The sequence below is a fragment of the Coregonus clupeaformis genome, unplaced genomic scaffold, assembly GCF_020615455.1.
Source record: "Coregonus clupeaformis isolate EN_2021a unplaced genomic scaffold, ASM2061545v1 scaf0414, whole genome shotgun sequence".
NCBI classification, from domain to species: Eukaryota; Metazoa; Chordata; class Actinopteri; order Salmoniformes; family Salmonidae; genus Coregonus; species Coregonus clupeaformis.
In genome coordinates this window covers 312,139-326,214 of record NW_025533869.1, presented here as the reverse complement: position 1 = coordinate 326,214, position 14,076 = coordinate 312,139, and the positions used below count along the sequence as shown (strand labels likewise).

The 14,076-nt window shown below is 45.7% G+C and overlaps 1 pseudogene; it reads right to left on the bottom strand.

Moving 5' to 3' along the window:
* LOC121563728 overlaps positions 1 to 14,076 on the bottom strand; it is a 42,821-nt pseudogene that overhangs the window by 14,852 nt on the left and 13,893 nt on the right.

Here is a 14,076-nt window from a genome sequence, read left to right as displayed (position 1 = left end):
TGTTTTAGATTCCGTCTCTCACAGTTGAAGTGTACCTATGATAAAAATTACAGACCTCTACATGCTTTGTAAGTAGGAAAACCTGCAAAATCGGCAGTGTATCAAATACTTGTTCTCCCCCACTGTATGTCTTAAAACACTATAAAATCAGAGTTACTGGTTTGTATTTTTTTCATAATTTGGGTCTGTGACTGAGACTAATGGTACATCTAGAGGCACATTATGTACTCTTTGTGATGCATTGGGGGGTCTACATTGTATTTCTCACTTCATGTATGTAGAAGGCAGTTCAAGCTTTCAGGAGGAAATGAATTCTGGTGAGGTTGGCACCTTTTTACAAAATAAAGTTGTGATCCTTTGATACCGGGTGCAAATATGTTTTAAAAAATAATTTAAAAAAACATGTTTATTGAAATATCATACTAGCATAAAGGCAGGTTACAGAGTTGTATGTTACAAGTATTATCATGAAAAGAAGAGTTCAGACATTTGCAAAATCATTATGTACATTTTGTTGTACACTTCTACAAAAACAAATGTATCCAGTCTGTCATCCTCAGCCACTATTGGTGAGGATTTGAGATTTCTGAAACCATCCTAGTATCAGCTTTCACATTTTGTGGAAAATTATGCTCTGCACCCGAGTGATTTTGTATGTACAAAACCAGTCAAAAGTTTTAGAACACCTACTCATTCAAGGGTTTTTCTTAATTTTTTACTATTTTCTACATTGTAGAATAATAGTAAAGACATCAAAACTATGAAATAACGCATATGGAATCATGTAGTAACCAAAAAAGTGTTAAACAAAAGAGATTCTTCAAATAGCCACCCTTTGCCCTGATGACAGCTTTGTACACTCAGTTCAGCGTAATTCTCTGTGTCCACGTTCAGATTCTAAATTAAAGAGAGAGAGAGATATATACTTCATCCACAATTACTAAATTACTCCAACTACCTATTTGAAGCATAAATGCTATTCCAACAGTCTTGAAGGAGTTCCCACATATGTTGAGCACTTGTTGAATGCTTTTCCTTCACTCTACCGTCCGACTCATCCCAAACCATCTCAATTGGGTTGAGGTCGGGGGGATTGTGGAGGCCAGGTCATCTGATGCAGCACTCCATCACTCTCCTTCTTGGTAAAATAGCCCTTACACAGCCTGATGGTGTGTTGGGTCATTGTCCTGTTGAAAAACAAATGATAGCCCAAACCAGATGGCATGGCGTAACGCTGCAGAATGCTGTGGTAGCCATGATGGTTAAGTGTGCCTTGAATTCTAAATAAATCACAGACAGTGTCACCAGCAAAGCACCCCCACACCATAACACCTCCTCCTCAATTATTTAAGGTGGGAAATACACATGCAGAGATCATCCGTTCACCCACACAGCGTCTCACAAAGACACAGCGGTTGGAACCAGAAATATCCAATTTGGACTCCAGACCAAAGGACACATTTCCACTGGTCTAATGTCCATTGCTCGTGTTTCTTGATCCAAGCAGGTCTCTTCTTATTATTGGTGTCCTTTAGTAGTGGTTTCTTTGCAGCAATTCGACCATGAATGCCTGATTCACACAGTCCCCTCTGAACAGTTGAAGTTGAGATGTGTCTGTGACTTGAACTCTGTGAAGCATTTATTTGGGCTGCAATTTCTCAGGTTGGCAACTCTAATGAACTTATCCTCTGCTGCAGAGGTAACTCTGGGTCTTCCATTCCTGTGGCGGTCCTCATGAGATTCCAGTTTCATCGTAGCGCTTGATGGTTTTGCGACTGCAAAAAGTCCTTGAAATGTTCGGTATTTACTGACCTTCATGTCTTAAAGTAATGATGGACTGTCGTTTCTCTTTGCTTATTTGAGCTGTTCTTGCCATGATATGGACTTGGTCTTTTACCAAATAGGGATATCTTCCTTGAATGAGTAGATGTGTCCAATCTTTTGACTGGTAGTGTATATTAGCCAAAGCTAGGCCCCTGCAATGGCAACATCCAGTAAATGAGAAATGTACAAATAGCCAGGTCACAAGGACACAGTCAAGCTCAAAGTACAGTTCAGAGGAGGGGTGGGGCTTAACCTAGAATGATGCTGATCACAGGAGGCTGCTTAGGGGAGGACGGCTCACAACAATGGCTGGAATGGATTAGGGAATTGTATCAATGTGGTTGATGCGTTCAATCCCATTTCATTTATTCCCGTTCAGCAAATACTATGAGCCCGTCCTCCCCAATTAAGGTGCCACCGACCGCCTGTGATGCCGATTGGAGGACTACCACATCCTGTTTATATGACACACAAGAGTAGATGGTTTCTTCCTTTCTCTGTTCACTCCTCTGTCTCCTGGGCTTGGTACTGTTCTTGTCAGTGAACTTCAGGGTAGAGTAGTTCAGGCCATCATCGTCACCGTGGAGCTATGAGGATGAAACACAGACTCACTCAATTCAGACTCCAGGTCAAATGTAATACTGTAATATTTTGTTTTGATACTCGTATCCAGTGTCATTCTGCTAACCTGTTGGTCTGACGTGTTGACATGAGGCTTCCCATACTGGCTATGCTGAGAAGGGGTCCCGCTAAAAGAAAAATGATAAAACATTCAAAACACTTGAAACGTTACTATGTATGTCATATTTTCTGCTTCAAAATGAAGTAGGCTTGTGAAATGAAAACAATGTCCAGAGAGGGAAGTGGTAAAAGGAGAGCTAGCCTTCACCCTTCTTTTTGATCTATAACTTTTCTTACTATTACTATTAGTATGAAGACTTTTACTCTACCTGCACAGTGTTCACATCGTGACCTCTTCATTCTCACACAGAAGATACAATTGACAACCACACTCAGAATCACAGCAGTTATCAGGCAAGATAGAATGATGACGAAAATAAGCTGACTCTGATCACCCAACAGGTCTGAAACATAAAAACAAATATAATTTAAAATGATTTACTGTTATTTCTTCTCAAACACTTTTACACAAAGACCGGTGATGTTGGGCTTAAAGTTGTGGATCTACTATCTCTTGAAAGTTATATAAAGTTCTACAGTTTATTTGGAAGATATTCAGACCCCTTCCCCTTTTCCCCATTTTGTTACATGACAGCCTTATTCAATAATGGATTAAATTAATATTTTCCTGATCAATCTACAAACAATACCCCATAATGACAAAGCGAAAACAGGTTTTTAGAAATACCTTATTTGCTATGAGACTCGAAATTGAGCTCAGTTTCATCCTGTTTCAATTGATCATCCTTTGAGATGTTTCTACAGTCCACCTGTGGTCAACGGTGAAACATGGTGGTGGCAGCATCATGCTGTGGGGATGTCTTTCAGCAGCATGGACTCTGAGTCTTGTCAGGATCGAGGGAAAGATGAACAGAGCAAAGTACAGAGAGATCCTTGATGAAAACCTGCTCCAGAGCGCTCAGGAGCTCAGACTGGGGCGAAGGTTCACCTTCCAACAGCCAAGACAACACAGGAGTGGCTTCGGGACAAGTCTCGGAATGTCCTTGAGTGGCCCAGCCAGAGCCCGGACTTGAGCCCAATTGAACATCTCTGGAGAGACCTGAAAATAGCTGTGCAGCGACACTCCAATCCAATCTGACAGAGCTTGAGAGGACCTGCAGAGAAGAACGGGAGAAACTCCCCAAATACAGGTGTGCCAAGCTTATAGCATCATACCCAAGAAGACTCAAGGCTGTAATTGCTGCCAAAGGTGCTTCAACAAAGTGCTGAGTATTGGGTCTGAATAATTATGTAAATGTGATATTTCAGTTTATAAAAAATTATACATTTGCAAAAATGTATAGAAGCCTGTTTTTGCATTGTCATTATGCAGTATTGTGTGTAGATTGATGAGGTGAAAAAAACACATAATTTATATTAGAATAAGCCTGTAACGTAACAAAATGTGGAAAAAGTCAAAGGGGTCTGCAAACTTTCTGAATGCACTGCTATGTAGGACACCAAGCCTCAGGGCTCTTCTCACACTGATCACTCCTGTCTCTATGGGTGTAAATTATTCCTGGATGGGATTCTCCTGGGCCATGTCTGATCCAATAGACACTGTGTTCTCCTGCACTGGTCTCAGTGTGTATTATACAGTTCAGTCACAGAGTGTCCTGGCTGGACTGACTCTGACACAGTCTGCTGGAGCACAGACATGTTGTTGGACTGAATCTGAAGAGATTGACAGCGTAAGATCATGGTTTGTAAATTGTATTTTCCTGCTATGTTTATTTACATTGTAAAGTATATTTTGAATTGTATGCTGCAAAATGAAAATCCAAAATTAGGGAAGGAAGTTAAGTTACCTTTGACAATTAAAACAGTTCTTCTCCAAATTTGATTTTGCCCACTAACACAGCACCACAGTAGTACACTACCGTTCAAAAGTCTACTAATGATCAATTAGCCTCAGACTGGCCAATAAAAATAAAAGATTAAGATGGTCTGTCTGAGATATGGCTTTTCTTATCAACTCTGCCAAGAAGGTCAGCATCCTGGAGTCGCTTCTTCACTGTTGACGTTGAGACTGGTGTTTTGCGGGTACTATTTAATGAAGCTGCCAGTTGAGGACCTGTGAGGCGCCTGTTTCTCAAACTAGACACTCTAATGTATTTGTCCTCTTGCTCAGTTGTGCACCGGGGCCTCCCACTCCTCTTTCTATTCTGGTTAGAGCCAGCTTGCGCTGTTCTGTGAAGGGAGTAGTACACAGCGTTGTACGAGATCTTCAGTTTCTTGGCAATTTCTCACATGGAATAGCCCTCATTTCTCAGAACAAGAATAGACTGACGATTTTCAGAAGAAAGTTATTTGTTTCTGGACATTTTGAGCCTGTAATCGAACCCACAATTGCTGATGCTCCAGATACTCAACTAGTCTCAAGAAGGCCAGTTTTATTGCTTATTTAATCAGCACAAGAGTTTTCAGCTGTGCTAACACAATTGCAAAAGGGTTTTCTAATGATCAAAGAAGCCTTTTAAAATGATAAACTTGAATTAGCAAACACAATGTGCCATTGGAACACAGGACTGATGGTTGCTGATTGTCACGGTTTCGGCCCGAGGCTGCTCCTCTTCCTTGTTCGGGCGGACTTCGGCGGTCGTCGTCTCCCGGAGTACTAGCTGCCACCGTTCGATGTTTCTTGTTCTTTTGGTTTTGTCTGTTCATAACACCTGTCCCTTATTTGTGTATTGATTGTTCCCCTTATTTAGTTTGTTTGTTTGGGTCAGGTGTTATGCGTGATTGTTTATGTCAGCCTGCCTCTTCGAGTTTGTTCTCTCGTTGTGTTGTATTTTACGAGTGCTCGCACTGTGTGCGCTTTTTCTTGTTTTTCCGCACTGTGTATTTCGTGCGTAATTGTTCGCGCCACCCGGTTGGGTTGGCGACTTATACTGTGTTTGGACTTAGTAAAGTTCTGTTGACGTCCTCCTGGTTTCCTGCGCCTGATTCCTATCATCCACCTACACCAGTCTGACAGAATCACGCATCGCAATGGAATCAGCAGGAGCGACCGCGCCCGACCGCCGATATGGGACGAACGTCTTCGTGGTCAGGAGGACCGAATGAACCAAGTCTGTCACGCCCTGGAGAGGGTGATGAACACTCTACACCGATTGGAGACCAGCGGGTGCCCACACCTCCAACCACCGACCCAGCTCCAGCGGTCAGCCCTCCGGTTTCATCTCCGGAACCCAGTGGGATTCGGCTCTCGCTCCCGAGGGCGTACGGCGGCTCCACCGCCGGGTGTCAAGGGTTCCTGCTGCAGGTGGAGCTCTACCTCGCCACCGTACACCCGGCGCCCTCGGGACACGAGAGCGTCTCAGCCTCATCTCCTGTCTCACCGGCAAGGCGTTGGAGTGGGCCAACGCCCGAGTGGAGGAGAATGGACGCCGCAACTACGAACTATGCGGAGTTCTCCCGCCGCTTCCGTGCTGTATTCGACCATCCACCAGAAGGGAAGGCGGCGGGGAACGTCTGTTCTACCTCCGACAGGGGATGAGGAGCGCACAGGACTTTGCCTTAGAGTTCCGGACCCTAGCGGCTGATGCAGGGTGGAATGAGCGGGCCCTTATTGACCATTTCCGCTGCAGCCTCCGAGAGGACGTCCAGCGAGAGTTGGCGTGCAGGGACACGTCGTTAACTTTCGACCAACTGGTCGACATGGCCATCCGGCTGGATACCCTGCTCGCCACCCGTGGGCGTCCCCGGAGGGGGTTCGCCCATTCCACTCTCCAGCGCCTCCCGAGCCGAGTCCTATGGAGCTCGGGGGTGCTGGGCGCTGGGGAACGGAGGAGGAGGAGCCCACGGGGACCTGGCCCTTGCACCAACTGTGGTCGTGGAGGGCACACTGCGGCTAGGTGCTGGGGCGGGTCCTCCAGGGGAGGAGATGGCAGGTCTAGCATTGGGGGGTCCCCCAGGTGAGTGGCGTCCTGCTTACCCAGAGCTTTCTGTCGTGCACCTAACCTTGCCTGTTTGTTTCCCACAGGTTGCACCTCGTTCCCAGCATAAGGCGCTGGTAGATTCAGGCGCAGCTGGGAATTTTATAGATCGCCAGTTCTGTGTAGAGTTAGGGATTCCCCTCCTTCCAGTGGATAAGCCTTTTCCCGTCCATGCCCTAGATAGCCGTCCGTTAGGGTCTGGGTTGATTAGGAGGTCACAGCACCACTTCAGATGATGGCGCAGGAGGGTCATGAGGAGAGAATTCAGCTTTATCTGATTGACTCTCCTGCGTATCCGGTGGTGCTGGGTCTTCCCTGGTTGATGACTCATGACCCTATTATTGGGTGGCGAGAGAAAGCTCTTAAAGGGTGGTCTGCTCAATGTGAGGGGCGGTGTCTGGGTGTTTCCATAGGGGCGACCTCGGTGGAGAGTCCGAATCTAATGCCAGCACTGCAGATTCCCCCCGAGTATGAGGATTTGGCACTGGCGTTCAGTAAGACTAGGGCTGCGCAGCTGCCGCCTCATAGACGGGGGGATTGTGCGATAGATCTCCAGTCAGGCGCAGCTCTCCCGCGGAGCCATGTGTATCCCTTGTCTCAAGAGGAGAAAAAATCTATGGAGACATACATCTCTGAGTCTCTTAGACAGGGATACATACGGCCATCCGTTTCACCCGTTTCCTCAAGTTTCTTTTTTGTGAAGAAGAAGGATGGAGGTCTGCGGCCGTGTATTGATTACCGCGGTCTCAATCAGATCACAGTGAAGTACAGCTATCCACTTCCTCTGATTGCGACTATGACGGAGTCACTGCACGGTGCGCAGTTCTTTACAAAATTGGATCTTAGGAGCGCATATAACTTGGTGCGCATCCGAAAGGGCGATGAATGGAAGACAGCGTTTAGCACGACTTCCGGGCACTACGAGTATCTAGTCATGCCATATGGGTTGATGAATGCTCCCTCAGTCTTCCAATCCTTCGTTGATGAGATTTTCCGGGACATGCAGGGACAGGGAGTGGTTGTGTACATCGACGACATTCTGGTGTATAGTCCTACCCGTGCTGAGCATGTAGCCCTGGTGCGCCGAGTATTGCGGAGGCTGTTGGAGCATGACCTATATGTCAAGGCAGAGAAATGTCTGTTTTTTCAGAAGTCGGTCTCCTTTCTGGGTTACCAGTTATCTGCGTCAGGGGTGAAGATGGAGGTAGACCGGGTGTCAGCTGTGCGTAATTGGCAAGACCCCAACCACTGTGAAGGAGGTGCAACGGTTCTTGGGTTTTGCGGAATTACTACCGGAGGTTTATCCGGGGTTTTGGACAGGTGGCAGCTCCCATAACGTCTCTGTTAAAGGGGGGTCCGGTGCGCTTGCGGTGGTCAGCTGAGGCGGACAGGGCATTTGGGAGACTGAAGGACCTGTTTACCTCGGCGCCGGTGTTGGCGCATCCGGATCCCTCTTTACCGTTCCAAGTAGAGGTGGACGCGTCAGAGGCCGGGATAGGGGCCGTTCTTTCCCAGCGTTCTGGTACTCCACCTAAACTCCGTCCCTGTGCGTTCTACTCAAAGAAGCTCAGTCCGGCGGAGCGGAATTATGACGTAGGAGACAGGGAGCTGTTAGCCGTGGTACAGGCCCTAAAGGTGTGGCGGCATTGGCTCGAGGGGGCTCAACACCCTTTCCTCATTCAAACTGACCATCGTAACCTGGAGTACATCCGGGCAGCTAGGAGACTGAATCCTCGCCAGGCTCGTTGGACTATGTTCCTGGCCCGGTTTGTGTTTAAGATCACATACATCCCTGGGTCCCAGAACGGGAAGGCAGATGCTCTGTCCCGGCGGTATGACGCAGAGGAGAGGTCAGTTGAGTCCACGCCCATACTACCGGAGTCTTGTCTGGTTGCTCCGGTGGTGTGGGAGGTTGATGGTGAGATCGAGCGGGCGTTCACGCACCGACCCGAGTCCTCCTCAGTGTCCTGTGGGTCGGACGTACGTTCCGCTCGAGATACGCGATCGCCTCATTTGTTGGGCTCATACGTCCCCCTCCTCTGGCCATCCGGGTATCGGCCGGACGGTGCACTGCCTTAGCACGAAGTACTGGTGGCCAACGTTAGCTAGGGATGTGAGGATTTATGTCTCCTCCTGTTCGGTGTGTGCCCAGTGTAAGGCGCCCAGACATTTGCCCAGGGGTAAGTTACAACCCCTGCCTATTCCTAACGACCCTGGTCCCACCTCTCGGTGGATTTTGTTACCGACCTTCCCCTCACAGGGGAATACTACCATCCTGGTCGTTGTGGATAGGTTCTCGAAGGCCTGTCGTCTCCTTCCCATGCCGGGGTCTACCCACTGCCCTACAGACCGCTGAGGCTCTGTTCACCCATGTCTTCCCGGCATTACGGGGTACCCGAGGATATAGTGTCTGGCCCGAGGCCCCCAGTTCACCTCTAGAGTGTGGAGGGCATTTATGGAACGGTTGGGGGTGTCGGTAGCCTTACCTCGGGTTACCACCCGAGAGTAATGGGCAGGTTGAACGTGTCAACCAGGAAGTGGGTAGGTTTCTGAGGTCATACTGTCAGGGCCGGCCGGAGGAGTGGGCGAGATATGTGCCCTGGGCCGAGATGGCACAGAACTCTCTTCGCCACTCCTCCACCCAACTAACCCCGTTTCAGTGTGTGTTAGGGTACCAGCCGGTGCTGGCACCATGGCATGAGAGCCAGATCGAGGCCCCCGCTGTGGATGAGTGGGTAAGGCGCTCGGAGGAGACGTGGGGCGCTGCACACGTCCATCTGCAGCGTGCCATACGTCGACAGAAGACGAGCGCCGACCTACATCGCAGTGAGGGGCCAGTGTACGCACCTGGAGATCGAGTCTGGCTCTCAACCAGAAACCTGCCCCTCCGCCTGCCCTGCCGGAAGCTGGGTCGAGCGGTTTGTGGGGCCGTTTAAAGTCCTGAGGAGATTGAACGAGGTGAGTTATAGGTTAGAACTACCTGTTGACTACAAAAATATTAACCCCTCGTTCCATGTGTCTCTCCTCAGGCCGGTGGTAGCTGGTCCACTCCAGGACTTTGAGATTGAGGAGACTCCTCCGCCCCGTTGGACATCGAGGGGCTCCGGCGTACACCGTGAGGTCCATCCTGGATTCTAGACGCCGGATGGGGGTCTTCAATATCTCTGTGGAGTGGGAGGGGTGCGGTCCGGAGGAGCGGTGCTGGTGCCAAGGAGGGACGTGTTAGACCAGTCCCTACTGACCGATTTCCATCGGGGTCATCCTGCGCGCCCTGCTCCCGTCGTCCGGGTCGTCCTCGAGCTCCCGGGTCGGCGCACGGCTGGAGCCGCGCGTCAAGGGGGGGGTACTGTCACGGTTTCGGCCGAGGCTGCTCCTCTTCCTTGTTCGGGCGGACTTCGGCGGTCGTCGTCTCCGGAGTACTAGCTGCCACCGTTCGATGTTTCTTGTTCTTTTGGTTTTGTCTGTTCATAACACCTGTCCCTTATTTGTGTCTTGATTGTTCCCCTTATTTAGTTTGTTTGTTTGGGTCAGGTGTTATGCGTGATTGTTTATGTCAGCCTGCCTCTTCGAGTTTGTTCTCTCGTTGTGTTGTATTTTACGAGTGCTCGCACTGTGTGCGCTTTTTCTTGTTTTTCCGCACTGTGTATTTCGTGCGTAATTGTTCGCGACCACCGGTTGGGTTGGCGACTTATACTCTGTGTTTGGACTTAGTAAAGTTCTGTTGACGTCCTCCTGGTTTCCTGCGCCTGATTCCTATCATCCACCTACACCAGTCTGACACTGATAATGGGCCTCTGTACGCCTATGTAGATAATCCATAAAAAAATCAGCCCGTTTCCAGCTACAATAGCCATTTACACCATTAACAATGTCTACACTGTATTTGTGATCAATTTGATGTTATTTTAATGGACAAAAAAGGGAGAGACACAGTACCTCTAATCTCAGTACAAATCCCAGGGTCTGATTGAGCAATGTCCATAGTCAATGCACAAACTGTAAAAGATAAACATAAAACGAATCAAAATTAATTTATACCCATTATAGAGACAGTATATCTCATTATACTTTTCATATTCATACTAAATGCAATTTAAATCGATTAAAAGACTATGGCATGATTTTTTTTTAAAGGAGGCACATTTTGAATTCTTACTTACCGAAGTTGGCATAAAACAAAAGCATTGTCCAATGTCTGATCTTCATTGTAATGTCAATCCTTTCTGCACTGTATAGTGTGAGGGTCTGACAACAGGGCACCTCTTTTCTGATGAAACTTATATGTAGCCGTTATACAGTAGGAGGGAACACTGAACTGAGAGAGCTCTATTGGCTGTCTGAACAAGAATAAAAGCTACAGTCTAGCTGTTTACAGTAGTTTGAGCAGCACGAACAGACTTTTAAAGAAGACAATCAAGTCAGAGTTATAAGATCAAGCCGATTAAATTGTGGCTTGATACACCGCTTTTTTATTTGAGAAATTAAACTTATTAAGACCAGCTCTCTTTTGATGTTTGGACCAACAGTAAAGGATCATATTCCCCTCTCTAGTGCCTCTGATACTGAACCCAACCCAGCCTAGCCCAGAGGTTAAATTAATCCATAATGTTGTAAGTTTCTCCCCCACAGCATACAACCTGCATTTTTGGCTCTTGGTTTTCATCTTAGGCATCCAACATTAAATAATGTAGTATTATTAGTTGTGGCAATAGCATGGCCTATAAATGTCAGACCTTTGTTGGTTACTGATGTCCTTTTAAACATAGCATAGCTATATTGTTGCCCTTTTTTATATGTCAGTCCATATCCTCTAATTAACCTCAGTTGTGCCACTGCACTGGGCATGTCCCCTTATAAGTGTATTATGTCTCTGTAATACTTTGTCTTTGTAATACATGTATTATTTGATGCAAGTGTACCTTAAGTTTTTAAAAGGAAAAATGTTTTATTTTGTCCAGCTGATAATTCAACAGTTACAATAATCCAGATGACCCATAGGAGGTCTTTTGTGTCTAGAACATGTCTTGTCATGTACAGTATAAGGGTGAAACGGGGGTGGAGCAGAGTGCATACTGGAAAACACCAACAGAATGAAACAAGTCTATTGTATGTCAGTCTCATTACCTGTATATTATTCACAGAAACATGCACTGACTGATGTGTAACACCTGAGAGTGCATGTCTGATTGGACACCAGTCAACAAGCCAACCAATACAAGACACATTTGATCCACTCTGTGTTTCTCTCTGCAGTAGTTTTTGTGCTGCACTTGTCTGATTGAGAATGTACTGAAAGTTCTCCCATGACATCATCATAAACTGGCCCCTCCCACTGAGCCCATAGATCTATAATATATGGTGCTGTATCAAACATGACACAGTTAACTCAGAGAGTTCAAATAGGGTTCATCAGCAGTTCTTTGTGGTTTGAAACTGATTTCAGGTAACTAAATATATATTAGAGTCAGTTTAATAAATAACTGTTTTGCTGTGGCTGTAATCTGTCAGGTGCAACATGAACAACAAGTAAAGATAGTGAGAACAACAGTGACACCACATATACATCCTGCTGAAAACCACATAGAGACACAGAGACACAGAGAGCAGGTAGGAGTGTCCCTTGTGTACAAAGTCAGCAGGCCCACCTGATCAAAGTGTAGATACGGCCTTGTCTTGGGCTTACAGGAGACTGCAGAGTACCTGTGAACTTGTTCACTATATGGGGGGTGGGTGTGAGTGACATGCTATCAATTTAACTAAAAGAAGACAACACATTACAGAGGAGAGATTATGTGATTAAAAAGGTTGTGGGCCTTACTTATGCAACTGCTCTCTGGAACTCAATAAAAACAAAATAATACAAGTAAATACATGAGTCATTGTATTCGTCATATAGAGATTACTCTGCTACCAGTTTTAATTTGAGTGATTGTGTGGCTCCTCCTGGTAACTAAGCTACACTTTATAATAACTTAGTTGATGATAGCTGTAATGATCTAGTGATGTAGAATGCCTGGCCTGTTTGATGCATGCAACGCTATGATGCTGAAATGGGTTTATAACATGTTATAGATGTGTAATAAGCCTGTATTAACTATATTACCTTGTTATAGATTCTTAACAGCCACAAATTGTGTTTGTTGGGAACTTGTTTGACAACTATTTCGGCTACACACAAACTATCTTAGGAAAGTACGTTTTCAACGATTCAACAATTTGAACATTTTCACAACTTCTAAAAGTTGCTTCGACTCTACTGGTGAAGCAGTCACAGGGACTTCCATATAGACTACTGCTCACTATTGAAAGATAAATGGATTGCAGTCCTGCAAGGTGGACTTATACGTTCACATTTTGTCAATAGTTTCTGAAAACTGCTAAATCACAATGTGTACATTGTCATATTTGAAATCAGTCTCTCAACAATATACTGTTCAAAGTATATTCACCTAAGCTGTTTATTTTTAGTTCAGGCTTTCCTCATGAAGAGAGTGAGTTGTGCTCTTAGTGACATGGTTGTTTGTGGTTTAGATGCAGGTGTTTGTAGAGAGCGCATGGTGAGGACTGAAGGTCATTGCTGGGGTTAAAGATGAGTTTAGCTGAGAGTTAAATCTATTTAGGGCATTCAGAACACCACAGAGATCTTTTCAGGATACAGTTAAAAAAGAGTTTGAGACAAACTAAATCACCAGTCAATAGATGCATATTTACAGTGCATTATCCAGCCAAACATACCTTTGTTACATTGAGCATAAGCCCAGTATGGTTATTGCATACTGAATCTGTGGGTGAAATTTAAGGACAGAGAAAAATATTAATGCAAACCAAACAATACCTCTATGTGAAAGCAGTTGAATGTTTTATTGGATCTAAAATGCACTTCCAGTATCAATGTTAAAAGGAGGTTGACAGAATACAAGTAATTGTAACACACAATGAAAAAGCCATAGTTATACATATAGTGTAGAAAACACAAAATCAATGCAAGTCATTAAAGTGCAATAGTTGACAATATCAGTCCATGTTTTGGCACCTCACCCCAGAATACAGTGTCTCTCTCCATGGCGCTCCTCTGTCTCTGGGTCTTTGGCTTCTTGTTGATGACATTCAGAGCAGCGTAATGGACCGACGTGAGTGTGTCATCATCTTCTTTATCCTAAAAGGAATAGCAAAACAATTCCAAAGGCATCAGGAAATGACCAGATACATTGATAGAAGGATCTGTTTACAGTTCATCAAACTCATACAAAAAAGAATGTACATCATGGTCTGCATACCTGATTGTGAGAACCGGGGACTGCCGGACCACTTGACTGAGCGTGCCGTTCCTTTTAGACAAACACATGGTGGAATCATCATCATACAATGAATTAACCCAGTTTCATGATTAAACGTAATGTATCCTGCATCAACAGCTTAAGCATATATTGTGGGCAATGATAACACTTACCTCTACACAGCAGAGAGGTTTTCTTGGTCATCTTATACAAAACACAACCAAGGACAATGATGAGGATGACACAAAGAGCCAACACTACACCCAGACAGTACACCAAGAGAACATGGTCCTCCTTACAACCATCTGTAGAAACACAGACAGTGATAGAGGAAATTCAGGACATTTTGCTCAACC